General features: G+C 43.9%; 1 long non-coding RNA gene across 1 annotated transcript in view; it reads left to right on the forward strand.

The window, feature by feature from the left end:
• Nucleotides 1-17,440, forward strand: part of LOC137525622 (uncharacterized) — a 142,054-nt gene that overhangs the window by 116,742 nt on the left and 7,872 nt on the right. The window contains exons 6-7 of the long non-coding RNA XR_011022961.1: nucleotides 289-339; nucleotides 16,164-16,254. This is a non-coding gene — a long non-coding RNA (uncharacterized lncRNA). The remainder of the gene's footprint in view (nucleotides 1-288; nucleotides 340-16,163; nucleotides 16,255-17,440) is intronic.

Genomic DNA, 17,440 nt, shown 5'->3' on the forward strand with positions numbered 1-17,440 from the left:
TGTTCTAGTCTACATTCTGGTTTTTGCATTTTTCTCCACTGTAAAAAAAATGGACAGCTTTCTGCTTTTTTCTGTATATTGCAAGTATTTCTAATTCTATTGCAAAATGTAGAAATCATTAATGAACAATCACATGTGGAAAATGTGAACAAAACATTATCATAATAACATAGTGGAAAAATGAAAAACTGTCCATGATACGGCAGTAGCAAGTGTGTTGTCTGCTTTATTGTGTAACTGTCAATGTTTCCGTATTTATTTTAATATTGGATTTTTTTTTCCTTACAGGCATACTACAAACTACTCTTCTTTAACAGTCAGTGTTTGTTCATAATAAAGGTAAATATAATCTTCTTTAATTTGTAATCTTTTAATTTGTTGATTAACGTTATACTATTCATAATTCAAAATGCATTTTAATACCACCATCTGACCATTATTATTATTATTATTATTATTATTATTTATTAGATTTATATAGCGCCAACATATTACGCAGCGCTGTACAATAAATAGGATTACAGACAATCATAACAGGGTTGACAGAACAATACAGGTAACAGACCATAGATACAACAATACAGGTAATAGCAATAAGATACGCAACACAATGCAGATAATAGTACAATGCCAGATCATAAACTGGAGTGGTAGTGGTAAAAAATTACCAGTTCCAAATTCTGGGTAAAGTGCACATAGTCAAGTATGATACACAAGGGAAGAGGGCCCTGCTAAAGGCTTACAATCTAGAGGGAAAGGCTGGTGACACAAAAGGAGGGGGTGCATCAAGAAGTTATTGGCAGAAAGGATTAGGGTAGTGTTGAGTTGATGTAGGCCTCCTTGAAGAAGTGAGTTTTGAGTGCTTTTTTGAAGGTGTTGAAGGTGGGAGCGAGCCTGATGGGCAGCGGGAGAGAGTTCCACAGGATAGGGGCAGCTCTAGTGAAGTCCTGCAGTCTGGCAGTGCGAGATGCGTGGGGTGGTTAAGAGGAGGTCGTTGGAGGAGCGAAGTGGGCGGCCAGGTGTATATCTGCTGACCAGGTCAGAGATGTAGGTTGGGCAGGACTTGTGTAAGGATTTGTATGCCAAACATAGGATATTGAAGCTGATTCTGAAGTGAATTGGAAGCCAATGAAGGGATTTGCGTAGGGGAGTTGTGGAGACAGAGCGGTGGGAGGAGTAGATGAGTCTGGCTGCTGCGTTCATGATGGATTTTAGGGGGGCGATGCGGTTTTGAGGAAGGCCTGACAAGAGGGAGTTGCAGTAGTCCAGGCGGGAGATGATGAGGGCATGGACAAGGAGTTTGGTAGTGTCTGGGGTCAGGAAAGGCCGGATCTTGGAGATGTTGCGTAAGTGGAAATAGCAGGCTCTAGCTACGGTTTGGATGTGGGAGGTGAAGGAGAGGGCCGAGTCTAGGGTGACACCCAGGCAGCGGGCTTGTGTGGTTGGATGAATGATTGTGCCATTGACAGTGACATAGAGGTCAGTGGGGGGTGAAGCAGCACGGGGCGGGAAGATTAGGAGCTCAGTCTTATCCAGGTTTAATTTTACGAACCTGGCAGACATCCACGATGAAATAGCTGAGAGACCAGAGGATACCTTCTCCATGGTGGTGGTGGAGAGGTCAGTGGTATGGAGGTAAATCTGGGTGTCATCTGCATATAGGTGATAGTTGAAACCCAGAGAGGAGATGAGTTTTCCGATGAAGGCGGTGTAAATGGAGAACAGCAGGGGACCAAGAACAGAGCCTTGGGGGACCCCAACTGAAAGTGGGAAGGAGGTTGAGGAGGAACCATTGAAGGAGGTCTTGAAGGAGCGATTTGAGAGGTAGGAGGAAAACCATGCTAGGGCACGGTCTTGGATACCCACAGATTGCAGGGACTGGAGTAGCAGGGAGTGATCAACAGTGTCGAATGCTGAGGAGAGGTCTAGGAGGAGAAGGATAGTGTATTTTCCTTCGGCCTTGGCAAGCGTGAGGTCATTGACGACCTTGGTGAGGGCAGTCTCGGTGGAGTGGCCTGGCCGAAATCCTGATTGTAGGGGATCAAACAGGGAGTTGGAGTCAAGGTAATGGGTCATGCGTTGGTGGACTAAACGCTCTAGGAGTTTAGATGCAAAAGGGAGTAAGGAGATGGGACGGTAGCTGGATGGAAGTGAGGGGTCTAGTGAGGGTTTTTTAAGTAGGGGAAGTACAGTGGGCTGTTTGAAGTCAGAGGGGAAGGTACCCATGGATAGGGAGAGGTTAAACAGAGTGGTGGGGACAGGAGCCAGAACAGGGAAGTGTTTGTTTGTGGTGTAGGTAAACTGTATTCTTCTTCAATATTGTTTTCTGCATATTTAATATAATGTTGATATTTTCATAAGTTTTAAGTTTTCATTCCCGGGTGGTGGCAAGCCAAGCAATGGCCATGTTCTTCTCATATTGTGGATATGAGATGGTGACAGAGGCCAGAAGGTGCTTGTAGGGGTTTTCCTGGGAAAAAAAAATAGGGCTTTTGCTTCTTGATCTATTTATTTATTTTTATTGGATTTAGGCCTTCTGCCATTATTCTAAAGCCTGGCTAATTTTTTTCTGTTAGGACAACACCTCCAACAGCTCGATTAAGGCTACTAAGACAACAGTGTTTTTGACCACTGTCTGCCAGTGTTGGAAAAAAAAAGGTTTTTGGAAGAAGACCAATGCAAGGCTAATATCCTGACAGCAGCTGAGGCTCAGACTACAGGAGAAAATCACTTTATGCTTAAAAATCTTTTTAGAGTGCTATCGGTGTCCTGTAGAAACAGAGATATTTAAAAAAAAATGTTGACATGTAGAACAAAGTATGTACTGTTAACAGTCCAAATAAAATTCACGACTGGGTCTCGACCTGGATTTTAGGCCTGATTGGCCAATTTTATTATATGTACCACAGTGCAAAACAGCACAACGTTTCGACCAACAGGTCTTTATCAAGTGCTTACAGACTATTTGTGCAGCATCCATATATATAGAAGCAGATTCAAAGTTAAAACACACCCCCGTAGGGGCGGGCACAATACTTAAAGAGACAGGCTATATTATACAAATTCATAGAAAACACTTCAAGTTGTAGGCCTCATTCATGCCATTAGGCGCCAGAGTCCCTAAGTCATATATCCATTTGCTTTCTCTGCGTAACAGGGAGGTTTGGGGGTCCACTCCCTCCTGCAAGAACACCTTCTCCAGTATACACCATCTCAATTCGCCCACTGCATGTCCACACTCCTGGAAGTGGCGACCTACGGGAGATTCAAATTTATCCTTAAATTTTTCTTTAAATTTTTCTTTATTTTCCTTCTCTTTTTTATAGTTCCTAATATCACTTCTATGTTCATTAATCCTCCTCCTACCATCCCTAGTTGTTTGTCCTACATAACCCATTCCGCAAGGACACTTTAGCAGGTAAATTACATTTGTCGTGGTGCAAGAATAACTCCCCTTAATCATAATTCGTGTCCCTTTTGTGGTGTGAGTGACATAATCACCCCGGATTATGGATGAACAATTCTGACAGTTCATACAAGGGAACGTGCCTTTCCGGCGTGGGATAAATGTCGCAGTGGTCTCGGTAGGTCCCCTTAAATCCGCCCTCACTAACTGATCTCTGACACTTTTACCTTTCCTAAAGACCATCCTAGGGGGAGAGTGGAAAACCTTGGACAGCAGCGGATCAGCCTCCACCACTGACCAAGCCGTGCGCAGGCATTTTCTAATGTCTGATGCATGGTTATCATAAGTAAGGATAAATTGCACACCCTCCTGGGGCTCCTTCTTGCTAACCTCCCTTCTCCCTCTCAACTCCCTTCTATCCATTGTAGCTACCTGAGCTGCCATTTCCTCCACCATCTCTCTGTGGTATCCTCTCTTTTCATAGTCCACCACCATTCTTTTGGACTGTTCCTGATATTTCCCATCATTGGAGGTAATTCTACGGGCTCTGATAAGTTGACTCTTAGGGAGTCCTTTAACCAAAGGGGGGGGATGGCAACTGCTCGCCAGTAATGCATTATTTCTATCAGTGTCCTTGCGAAACAGGTCTGTCTCAAAAATATCTCCCTTAATCTCTATACTCACATCCAAAAAGTGCAGTTTGGTGGCATCATAATCAATGGTAAATTTTAATGTATCATGGCGGAGGTTGAGGTCATTAAAAAAATTCAACAAAAGTTGCTCGGGCCCTGTCCAACAAAAAAACAGGTCGTCAATGTACCTGCAGAAGCCCTTACTGTACTTTACAAAAATATCATCCTCCAGCATGAACTTGGCCTCAAACTCCGCCATATACACATTAGCCAGACTTGGCGCATAAGGGGCCCCCATAGGAACTCCCTGAACCTGTAAGAAAAAATCTTGGCCGCATCTAAAATAATTAGATCTCAGACAGAATTCCAATAGCATTATCATAAACACTGATCGATCCATATCTGCATTTTCCCTTCCTTCAAACACATTTCTCACTGCCGCTACTCCCTCAGCATGAGGGATGTTAGTATATAAACTTATTACATCCAGGCTCACTAGAAATGTAACATCATCCGCAGTTAATTGCTCCAAACATGACAGGAAATGCGTGGTGTCCCTCAAGCATCTAGGATTAGACCATACCTCTGGTTGCAAAACCGAGTCTATATACACTCCCAAAGGTTCCAACAGTGAATTCACCGCCGACAGAATTGGTCTACCGGGCGGGTGCATTAAATTTTTATGGACCTTAGGGAGTGTATACAGAACAGGGACCCTATATGTGTCTTTTTTCAACGCAATAGCCAATTCGCTGGAAATAAGCCCATCGTCATATGCTTGAGACAACAAAGTTTCTATCTCTCCCTTAATGTTCAGTGAGGGGTCACCGCGCAATTTTCTATATGTTGACTCATCATTCACCTGTCTCATCAGTTCTGACAGGTAATCTGCTCTGGATTGAGCCACCACAGCACCCCCTTTATCGGCTTTTTTAAACACCACTTCACGATTGTTCCGTAAATCCTGTAAAGCCTGTCTCTCAATCAAGGGAGTATTATGCTTATTATGATACTTATCATTTCCCCATATTTTCTCCAACTTATTCAGCAATAAAGTTTCAAAGACATCAAGTGCTGGGCAGCTTAATGGTGCCTCAGATTTATTCCTGGCTCTCAGCTTCTCTGGAACATCCTCACCTATTAGTCTCTGTGCCACAGCGGATAAACTGTTCGCAGGTTTCTTTAAGTAATGCCATACCTTCCATTTAAGTTTCCTCACTAATTTATATATGTCCACTTTCAAATCAAACAGCGGCTGACAAAAGGAGGGCACAAAGCTCAAGCCCTTATTCAGAATAGAGACCTCTGCCTCAGTAAAAACGTGGCCGCTGATATTGATCAGTAGATCATTGGGCTGCAGTCCCGTTCCGCTCACAGATGCCCCCATACTACTTACGTCCTGTGCCGGGGCTAGAGCTGCTGGGTCTGGCTCCTGGTGACTGGTCCCGCTGGTGCCGCCGGGTAGTTTCGCCTGTAGCGCGGTCTCGGTGGCCGTCTCAGGCCTCTCCCTCCTTGCTTCGGCGGCAGTCCGCCTCCGCCTGCACCTCCGCCTCCTCCTCTCACTACGGAGGCCTGTGCAGGAAAAAAAGCACTCCGGTCTGGCCTTCGCTCAGCGTCAGACCCTGAGCTGTCCTGGCCTGTGCGTGGCTCTCTAGCGCCACCTCTCTCCTCGCGGCGCTGTCTCCTCTGTGTTCTCCTAATGGAGGACCAGGTGTACACCTGATTAGAGCTGTAAGGCAGAGGCAGAGGTCTCTATTCTGAATAAGGGCTTGAGCTTTGTGCCCTCCTTTTGTCAGCCGCTGTTTGATTTGAAAGTGGACATATATAAATTAGTGAGGAAACTTAAATGGAAGGTATGGCATTACTTAAAGAAACCTGCGAACAGTTTATCCGCTGTGGCACAGAGACTAATAGGTGAGGATGTTCCAGAGAAGCTGAGAGCCAGGAATAAATCTGAGGCACCATTAAGCTGCCCAGCACTTGATGTCTTTGAAACTTTATTGCTGAATAAGTTGGAGAAAATATGGGGAAATGATAAGTATCATAATAAGCATAATACTCCCTTGATTGAGAGACAGGCTTTACAGGATTTACGGAACAATCGTGAAGTGGTGTTTAAAAAAGCCGATAAAGGGGGTGCTGTGGTGGCTCAATCCAGAGCAGATTACCTGTCAGAACTGATGAGACAGGTGAATGATGAGTCAACATATAGAAAATTGCGCGGTGACCCCTCACTGAACATTAAGGGAGAGATAGAAACTTTGTTGTCTCAAGCATATGACGATGGGCTTATTTCCAGCGAATTGGCTATTGCGTTGAAAAAAGACACATATAGGGTCCCTGTACTGTATACACTCCCTAAGGTCCATAAAAATTTAATGCACCCGCCCGGTAGACCAATTCTGTCGGCGGTGAATTCACTGTTGGAACCTTTGGGAGTGTATATAGACTCGGTTTTGCAACCAGAGGTATGGTCTAATCCTAGATGCTTGAGGGACACCACGCATTTCCTGTCATGTTTGGAGCAATTAACTGCGGATGATGTTACATTTCTAGTGAGCCTGGATGTAATAAGTTTATATACTAACATCCCTCATGCTGAGGGAGTAGCGGCAGTGAGAAATGTGTTTGAAGGAAGGGAAAATGCAGATATGGATCGATCAGTGTTTATGATAATGCTATTGGAATTCTGTCTGAGATCTAATTATTTTAGATGCGGCCAAGATTTTTTCTTACAGGTTCAGGGAGTTCCTATGGGGGCCCCTTATGCGCCAAGTCTGGCTAATGTGTATATGGCGGAGTTTGAGGCCAAGTTCATGCTGGAGGATGATATTTTTGTAAAGTACAGTAAGGGCTTCTGCAGGTACATTGACGACCTGTTTTTTTGTTGGACAGGGCCCGAGCAACTTTTGTTGAATTTTTTTAATGACCTCAACCTCCGCCATGATACATTAAAATTTACCATTGATTATGATGCCACCAAACTGCACTTTTTGGATGTGAGTATAGAGATTAAGGGAGATATTTTTGAGACAGACCTGTTTCGCAAGGACACTGATAGAAATAATGCACTACTGGCGAGCAGTTGCCATCCCCCCCCTTTGGTTAAAGGACTCCCTAAGAGTCAACTTATCAGAGCCCGTAGAATTACCTCCAATGATGGGAAATATCAGGAACAGTCCAAAAGAATGGTGGTGGACTATGAAAAGAGAGGATACCACAGAGAGATGGTGGAGGAAATGGCAGCTCAGGTAGCTACAATGGATAGAAGGGAGTTGAGAGGGAGAAGGGAGGTTAGCAAGAAGGAGCCCCAGGAGGGTGTGCAATTTATCCTTACTTATGATAACCATGCATCAGACATTAGAAAATGCCTGCGCACGGCTTGGTCAGTGGTGGAGGCTGATCCGCTGCTGTCCAAGGTTTTCCACTCTCCCCCTAGGATGGTCTTTAGGAAAGGTAAAAGTGTCAGAGATCAGTTAGTGAGGGCGGATTTAAGGGGACCTACCGAGACCACTGCGACATTTATCCCACGCCGGAAAGGCACGTTCCCTTGTATGAACTGTCAGAATTGTTCATCCATAATCCGGGGTGATTATGTCACTCACACCACAAAAGGGACACGAATTATGATTAAGGGGAGTTATTCTTGCACCACGACAAATGTAATTTACCTGCTAAAGTGTCCTTGCGGAATGGGTTATGTAGGACAAACAACTAGGGATGGTAGGAGGAGGATTAATGAACATAGAAGTGATATTAGGAACTATAAAAAAGAGAAGGAGAATAAAGAAAAATTTAAAGAAAAATTTAAGGATAAATTTGAATCTCCCGTAGGTCGCCACTTCCAGGAGTGTGGACATGCAGTGGGCGAATTGAGATGGTGTATACTGGAGAAGGTGTTCTTGCAGGAGGGAGTGGACCCCCAAACCTCCCTGTTACGCAGAGAAAGCAAATGGATATATGACTTAGGGACTCTGGCGCCTAATGGCATGAATGAGGCCTACAACTTGAAGTGTTTTCTATGAATTTGTATAATATAGCCTGTCTCTTTAAGTATTGTGCCCGCCCCTACGGGGGTGTGTTTTAACTTTGAATCTGCTTCTATATATATGGATGCTGCACAAATAGTCTGTAAGCACTTGATAAAGACCTGTTGGTCGAAACGTTGTGCTGTTTTGCACTGTGGTACATATAATAAAATTGGCCAATCAGGCCTAAAATCCAGGTCGAGACCCAGTCGTGAATTTTATTTGGACTGTTGCAGCACCTTAGGTGGATACGGGTGTGACTGGTCGACTCCCTGGTCTGAAACAAATACCTGGGTTGCAGTATTAAGGTAATCTACTTTACTATGTACTGTTAACAGACAACGTAATTGCTGTTGGGAGCCCCAGAAATGACTGTTATTGAGTCCATAGCAGTTTGCACAGCATAAAAGAACCCCAAAAATGTGTAAACTGAAGGATTTACATTTTCTTATGTTGATCTGGAATACTCTAAGGCCTCATTCACATCTAGGGTGCTTTTAAGCACTGCTGCGCAGCACTGACACCATGCGTACCGCCGGAACGGCAGAAGGGCATAGACTGCCCTTCTACCGTTCACATCTACTGCGCTGCGCAGCAGTACGATGCGCTGGGAAGCGCTTGAGTACTGCTGCATGAGCGCAGAGCTGATCCCATTACTGTCAATGGATCGGATCAGCAGCACAGCGGCGCAGATGGCGTGCGATTGGATGCCCTGCGTTCGGATCGCACGGCCATCTGTGTCAGGTAGATGAGAACGAGGCCTAAAGGTGGCCAAACATCCAGCGAATTTGCTGCCCAATCATCCATCCGATTCAATAATATTATCCAATCGGCTGAAAATTGGTGTCGCAACAAGCATGCCTGATTGACGATTTGACCAATTTTGGGCTGAAATCGGTAAAATGTATCAACTGAACATGCTGGGAAATCTCTGGCTGACGTGGTCGATCAGGTGCGCGGCAGTAATGGCATGCAGTATTGGGACGAGCGGCAGATCAAGAGGCGGGTTCCTAAGAGATTTCATGGCCGATTCCCAAGAGATTTCCTGCAGGAGTCGGCCTGCAGTGTATGAGCAACCAACAGATCTCTCTCTGATCAGATGCGATCAGAGAGACCTCTGTCTCTTGGTTGCTTTACAATCTAGCAATGTACGGGCACCTTACCGTGTACCTGAGTGCACAGGATTAATGTGTGCTTTTATACTTACCTGGGGCTACCTCCAGCCCCCTGAGGTGCACGGGCTCCCTTGCTGTCCTCTCCATCCCCTCCATTCACTTGTAAGCCCCCCATCCCCAGTAATCTGGGCATTTGCAGCCAGTCTTGCACTTCTGCACATGCCCCTGCCGCGCTCCCATGCCATGCTATGCGACGATCTGAGTGCATTAGGTGCAATGCGATCCAATGGACTCCGGTATACCAAAACAGAGCATTCAGTGCATTACGGCATAATGCCGGCATTAGTAGTGGCAGTAGTGGCAGTGAAGCACACTTTTAATTTACTGTATGCTTCTATGTATATGACCAGTGGCAGACATAGGCCTGTGCAGGCCGTGCAGTCGCACAGGGGGCCCATGTCTTCTGTGACCCATGCAGCTCCATCAGAGTCAGGCACATATTATCCTCTAGGTTTGTGTATATGTCGTCAGATTGTGAGCTCCTCTGAGGATAGTCAGTGACATGACTATGTAGTACTGTAGAAGATGTCAGTACTATATAAATACATAATAATAATATGGTAGGACATTACCCTATGACTATGGTAGGATTATATTGTGAGCTCCTCTGAGGGCAGTCAGTGACATGACTAGGAACTCTGTAAAGTCCTGCAGAAGATGCCAGTGCTATGTAAATACATAATAATAATATGGTTGGACATTATTAGACTATGACGGTAATAGGATTAGATTGTGAGCTCCTCTGAGGACAGTCAGTGACATGAGTATGTGATCTGTAAACTGCTGCAAAAGATGTCAGTGCTATATAAATACATAAAACTAATATGGTAGGACATTAGACAGTGAGTATGATAGGATTAGATTGATAGCTCCTCTACGGATGATCAGTGATGACTATGTACTGTACTCTGTAAAAAGCACCGTGAAAGATATCAGTGGCACATATACAGAAAAATAACATTTTTATGGTAGTTTTTTAGCTATTTACATTTTCAAAGAATGTTATCTGTGACATTGCTGCATGACGAGCAGTGATAATTGGTTGTATCCCAGTCATGTATGAGACATAATGCATAGGTTCAAAATATGTGCTACATTAATACAGTGCTTACGGAATGCAGAGAAGGATCACATACTTTTATGATATTTAAACTCTTTGGATCCACCCATGATCTCTTGACCACACCCACTCACATGGGGCCCCCTACATTTATATTGCACAGGGGCCCACTGTTGGCTTTGTCCGCCACTGTATGCGACGCAATGCATGCATAACCTTCTATGCAACGTTTCCGCTCAGAAATGAATTGCATTCCTGTTTTTACAAGGAATGCAGTGCAGCTCCCACTATGAACTTAGCCTATGGGGCCAAAAGAAACCAAAAGGCCAAAAAAGCCACATGGCAAAATTCTTTTAACCCTCCTGGCGGTAAGCCCGAGCTGAGCTCGGGGTAAGCCGCCAGGAGGCACCGCTCAGGCCCCGCTGGGCCGATTTGCATAATTTTTTTTTTCCTGCACGCAGCTAGCACTTTGCTAGCTGCGTGCAGTGTCCGATCGCCGCCGCTACCCGCCGATCCGCCGCTACCCGTCGCGCCGCAGCCGCCCCCCCCCCCCAGACCCCGTGCGCTGCCTGGCCAATCAGTGCCAGGCAGCGCCGTGGGGTGGATCGGAGTCCCCTTTGACGTCACGACGTCGATGACGTCGGTGACGTCATCCCGCCCGTCGCCATGGCGACGGGGGAAGCCCTCCAAGAGATCCCGTTCTTTGAACGGGATCTCTTGATCTCCGATCGCCGGCGGCGATCGGAGGGGCTGGGGGGATGCCGCTGAGCAGCGGCTATCATGTAGCGAGACCTCGTCTCGCTACATGAAAAAAAAAAAAAAAATTTTTTAAAAAACGTATTTGCTGCCCTCTGGCGGATTTTGTCAAACCGCCAGGAGGGTTAAAAAACTTTGCTGCCCGTAGCCACCAATCAGAGTCTCTTTTGCACATTTAAAGGGGATCTAAGGTGAAAATAAACTTATGAGATAATGAATTGTATATGTAGTACAGCTAAGAAATAGAACATTAGTAGCATAGGTAACACAGAAGAGTCTCATTATTTCTAGTACAGGAAGAGTTAAAAAAAACTTCACTTGTTATCTATGCAAAAAAGCTTCTCTGAGTTCTCCAACCCGACTTGGGTCAGCTGCAGTGCTGTTTTCTGAAGCACTTATACATCAAAGAAACAGAGAAAAAGAGCTTCAGATAAGGTTTTACTGCAGGGGAGTTCAAAGGGTCATTATCTCTGCTCTGTTTCATAATTTAAAATACAGAGCGTGGTTTGTAAATTGCATATATGGCAGAATGATCAGATAAAAAAGCTATATAACTAAAAATAAATATATGAGACTATTTTCTTTGCTACAAATGCTCTATTAATTATCCGTACTACACATACAATTCATTATATCATAAGTCTTTTTTTCGCTTCAGAGTGTAATTGTGTATAGAAAATTGAGTCTTTTACCCCGCTAGTTTTATCTGAGTGCAACAAAGTAATACCTAATTTTTACATTAGTTTCAGATGTCTTTTCCCTTCTTCACTGTTTCATATTTCGTTCATCTCATGAGTCTTTCTTTAAAAATAACCTGACTGGCATGATTTTCTGGGCCTGCTGAGAAAAGTCTATTTTAGTACTGAATGCGTTGATCCGCTGTTTTGTCCCTTCTTTCAAAAGATCACAAGTCCAAACCAGATGACTGCTGCTAACACTGCGACTCTATACTGTGGACCTTGCTGAGCTGTTCAAAACATGAATCAGGTTATTTTGGTTGTGTTAGTTATGATTAATTATGTGGCTAATTAATCCCTCTGCTATTAGGCAGGCCTGGCTCTCCGTCTGGCTGTGTTGTGAATAGCCTGGATCTTTGATCAGTTCTTAGTGGTCAGCCCCCAGCTCAGTGGAGCAGAGGTATCTGAAGCCTCTAATACCCCAGATCCACAAACAGGCCAGATATCTAACGGCTGTCTAGGTGGGATTATCTGTCTCTGGCAATTGCTGGCAATTTTTCAAAGCCTCCATACCCACCAAGTCATGTTTAATTTGTCTTACTACACTCATTCAAATGCTCTGATTGTATTAAAACTGATGTAGATCTTGGCATTTTGCTAGCTATTTGAACCAAGAGGTTGTGTTTGACGTCTGTGCTGCCATTTTCCACTGGGAGCGAAGCCTTTGTTTGCTGATGTTTGAATACTATAGTCTGTGTGCCATTTGTTTTAAATATGCTTAGGTTTCCTCGGATCTGTAAGCATTTTAAATAGCAGTGAATGTTGTTTTGTGAATATAATGCCCCGACTGGCTCCTAGGTAATCAATGAAAGATATAAATGCCTGAAAACGTATTTTGTCATGTAAATGTACGACCACTTTAATTGTCTGTAGCTTTATTGCCATTCTGACCTATTGTTGAGTACTTATATAGTGCTGCATAGTAATAATAGCAATGATAATGTGCAGGTCACAGTTTCCAGAACACGTCCAAATCACAAGGAGATCATTCCTCATTGAAAGGACATCCAAGGTCAAGGGAAAAAAAACTAGCTTTACTTAAATGGGGCTTCCTCCAGCCCCGAGAAGTCTCTGTGTCCCTTGCTGCAGCTGTGCAGTCACTAGGGATGGGCTGAAATATTGATTTCCGATTCCGCAGAAATTCTGATTTCCACCAATGCTGATTACCGATTCCCCGGATTTCCAATCGGTTTCCGATTTCGGAGTAATGGTGTTTTTTTGGTAATTTTTTGCATTCTCTGATTGGCCAAATACTGACACTGCATTCTCTGATTGGTCCAATACTTCAGAGTACTGTGATTGGGCTAAAATTACCGAGTTGTGGTAAGGCAGTATTTCTACAGAAATCCGATTTTCGAGTTTGGATTTTTGATTTCCGAGTAGTGTTTTTTTTTTTCTTATTTTTTGCATTCTCTGATTGGCCAAATACTTCTGAGTTGTTTCTGAATTCTCTGATTGGTCCATTGATTTCGAGTTCTGTGATTGGGTTAAAATTACTGAGTTGCAGTAATGCAGTATTTCCGCAGAAATCCGATCTCCGTGTTACAATTTTACAAAATTCGGATTTCCGATCGGAAATTTCAACTCTGTGAAATCCGAATGAGCATCCCTAGCAGTCACCAATTCGCCAGCTGTTCCCTCTGTAATGGGTAGAGACGCGGCCAGTTCGGCTTCTTCTGCGCATGCGTGGGTGCTTGCACGCAACACTTGGTGTCGCACTTCTATGGCTGGGAGCATTCTGTTTCCAGCCCTTACGTTGGGGGGTTAGGGTTAAGCATTAGAAGGGGGGGGGGTAAGGGTTAGGCACTTAAAGTAGAGGGTTAAGGTTAGAATACAGGTAGTCCCCGGTTAACGAACGAGATAGGGACTTTAGGTTCGTTCTTAACCTGAATTTGTTCTTAAGTCGGAACATTGAGCCATCTTTGTCCCCTGTACCTCTGTGCCCCCCTGTGCCTCCAGTGTCCCCCTCTGTGTCACCTTTGCCCTCTGTACCTGCTTATACAAGTTTAAAAGCCATTTTTTTCTTTGAGTTTTTTCAAATGGATTTTCTCAAAAACTACAAGTTCAGTTTAAAAAAAAAAATTTGACTTGTTCCCACGGAAACACAGAATCCATACCGTTCATATCGGTGGATCGTTCGTAAGTTGGGGACTACCTGTATAGTAAAATACTAGTTAGTGTATAGTAAATTACTGGTAATTTAAATTATGGATATTTTACTATTAGCGGCTTCAGTTTTCACCCAAAGGGTCACAACCTCAACCCAATGTCAATCATAAATTATGAGCGCTCCACTGCCTGATACGCCCACAAAAACGAATGCAGCTGTTGGACTATTTATTTTACTCATTTTTATAGTGCTGGCACTTGTCTCGCAATGCTTTACAGGCAATACTGAGTCATTCACATTATTAACAAGATAAGTATTCTATAAATAACTGATGTGTGCCGGCTCTGGAGTGGTCATTAGGCCTCTCCCTTCCTGCCTGTGCACTATAATAGGCTCCTTAGAACAGTATGCATGCACCACATGCATGTTTTCATTAAATACAGCCCTTATTTTAACAGCTTTAAAGAAAACAATCAGGCGGACGCTCCGGAAAACGTACAACTCACTGAAAATTGAATTTGCCAAGATAGCTTTGAGAAGGGAACCTCATATTTCATAGTGTTTTAAAAGTAATATTCTGTATTCTGAGGCCGTGAAATAGGGCACTACATTGACTTGAAAGGAAATAAAAAGCAATCTCTCGGTGGAGAAGTGGTATTTTCAATTCATGTCCCGTATCGCTCTTGTGTGATGACCACTAACAGAGTAATTGGACTGAATTGTCCTTTTTACAAGCTCAGAGATGTGTACTGTAGAAAGGCAGCGCGGGGAAGGGATTAGCTACATCGATCCCAACGGAAATTGGTTAGTGTACAAAGTCATCTTCATAGAGCCCTTGTGCTTCTCATGAACAATAGTCTGCAAAAGGGTAGATGAAATTCCATATATGGTGCTAGACCCCGCCCATATCACTGCCTACATGTAAAAAAGGGCTCCGGATATAGCCGCTAGTAGAATATCGGTAAAATTACGGATATTGTACTAATTAATTCCAGTAGTCAAATATTGTTAATCTTTACTGATATTTTACTAAGACCTAACCTAACCCTACTCTTACACAGAACTCGGCCTCTACTGATTTGCCTAACCCTAAGACTCCCTGGGCGGTGCCTAACCCTAAGAATCCCCCTGGTGCCGAACCTTAACCGCCTGCCCTGATGGTGCTTAACCTTTAACCCCCCTAGGTGGAACCTAGCCTTAAAGGGAGTCATCGGGCAAAAAAAACACTCCCCCGGCTTTACTTACCCGGGCTTCCTCCAGCCCCTTACAGTTGACATGTCCCACACCGCAGCTCCGCTCTCAGCCACCAGCCCAGGGTCCCTGCCGGTGCAGAGGCCTCCTCTAGTGCGCCTGCACAAGCGCGCTGTCAATCAAAATCATGTTGTCTGCGATTTCTGAGCAGTGGCCTAAAATGAAAATCTGGACTTACCTGGGGCTTTCTCTAGCCTCCCCATAGCCCAGGAGGTCCCCCAGCACCCTCTTTCTTCCTTCTGTAGTCCCGCTGGCGGCTCCGGTAATCCGGTGATTTCAGCTGAAGTCGGCTGGTCGCTGTAAGAGTCCTTCGCATGCGCGGTTCTCTGAAGACTGCATGCGCAGGACTCTTACAGCAACCGGCGTGATGCTACACACATGCATCTTCAGCCGAAGTTGCTGGATTACTGGAGACGCCAGTGGGACCACAGAAGGGAGGAAGAGGATGTCAGCGGACCTCACAGGCTACAAGGAGCTGGAGGAAGCCCCAGGTAAGTCCTGATTTTTATTTTAGGCCACTGCTCAGAGTCCCATTAAAAATGCCAGAGCACACATTCATCCATACAGAAGCCTTCTATTTGTTTTCATTCTAAAAAGTTTATTCTAATGTTTGTTCTTTTGAGTATGTTTCTTTTCCTCCCAATCCATTGCCTTCGACAACTGTCCCAGTGACTGGTGGAGTAGCTGTGGTGTCCAGGCAAAAAGTGATCACTACAAATGATTAGCTTTCTAAATACTTGATGTTTAGCGCCTACAGCCAATGCACGCCAGAATCTCATTTAATTATCAGCAAAACGTCACTTGCCTCATTGACAGCACATTTCCTACAACACTGCTTGTTTTCTCCCAATGTGCTCTCCTAAAGGTGTGCATTTTTCAAAAGAAATTGTGCAGCATTCTCCAGACTAGTTGGTAACATACAGTTCCTGTGATCCTTCTATTACGATACGTGATGATGCTTTTTGTGAAGAAAAGGTTTGAACTATAATCAGGATTTTTTCTGTACAGATAAAACTACTACTTATGCCTAAAACCATTTGAAAAAAGTGTACCGGAACTCTTGCACAGGACCGAAGGAAAAGAGAGAGAAATCCACCCTGTATGTATTTAAAGAGTTTAGCTTGTCTAATTCCCTCTAATCTGTGACTAATCAGAAGTGTAATTTGATCTCTTAACTATGTCAACTCAGGAATCACAGTAGGCTCAGCAGAGCAACTAATATGTACACCCAGGATGATAACCCAATGTCTGCTTCCATGAACACAGGAAGTAGACCCACTGCATATTTATTGCATGATTTCCATCAGCTGTAAAAAAAAAATGTTTTTTCTTTAAAGGTTATTATGTTTTGAGCTCAGGTCTGTTTTAAGGCTTTTTATGAGAACTGTAAATTTGAGTTGACTGCAAAAGAAGAATTTACAAATTACAGAATAGTTTGAGACAAAAATATGTGCATATATAAGTAGTGGTCTAGAGCACGTTTTACTTTGATGCAGTTAGAGGCAGGAGAGAGTTGTGAATAAACTTGTAACAATCAAAGTTGTCTCGCACTCACCATTTGATCAGCTGCTGTCATTAGATGCAGGAACGCTACAACTACAAGGAGGATCATTCCTCCTGTCATATACAGTCAAAAGTGAAAGCTGGCACTTCCTATAACAGTCTTTATTGCTTCATAGAAACCGTTAATAAAGCCAATGTTTTGAGACCACATTGGGTCCATTTTCAAGGCAAAGCCTGCTCAAGGCCAGAATCTGTCTGCCACTTGTACTTGCAAACAACATAAGATGCAGGACGGGTGAAAGCACCTCTATGCACTCACTGAGGGTGATGTGCTGTGTGCGGGTTGCTGCAGAAGCCTTGAGCAGGCTTTACCTTGAAAAAGGGACCCTGTGCAGTCACTCTCAAAATGTTGGCTTTATTAATGGTTTCCATGAAGCATTAGAGATTGTTATAGCAAGTGCCAGTTTTATCTTTTGTCTAGATTTGTGAATGAAACTGCCCACCTATACTTTGGACCTTTGAGTTCAGTTCATTTTCAGTTTACATACAGAGTATAAGGAATTAGGAGGGGAGGTTAGTGTAAGGCACTAGGAAAGAGGCTTAGTGTAAACACAATTGGGGAAAGAGGCGCCCAGAGGACTATAAAACTAGGTTAAAAACACTAAAATTGAGAAAGGGGGAGGTGGCTTACCTCAATAACGACAGTCACATGTCAATAAAATGTATTAGCTAATAAATGTTGACATATGTGACTTTCATTATTGAGAAAAGCCACCTCCCTT

This window comes from Hyperolius riggenbachi, chromosome 7 (assembly GCF_040937935.1).
Source record: "Hyperolius riggenbachi isolate aHypRig1 chromosome 7, aHypRig1.pri, whole genome shotgun sequence".
Lineage (NCBI taxonomy): Eukaryota > Metazoa > Chordata > Amphibia > Anura > Hyperoliidae > Hyperolius > Hyperolius riggenbachi.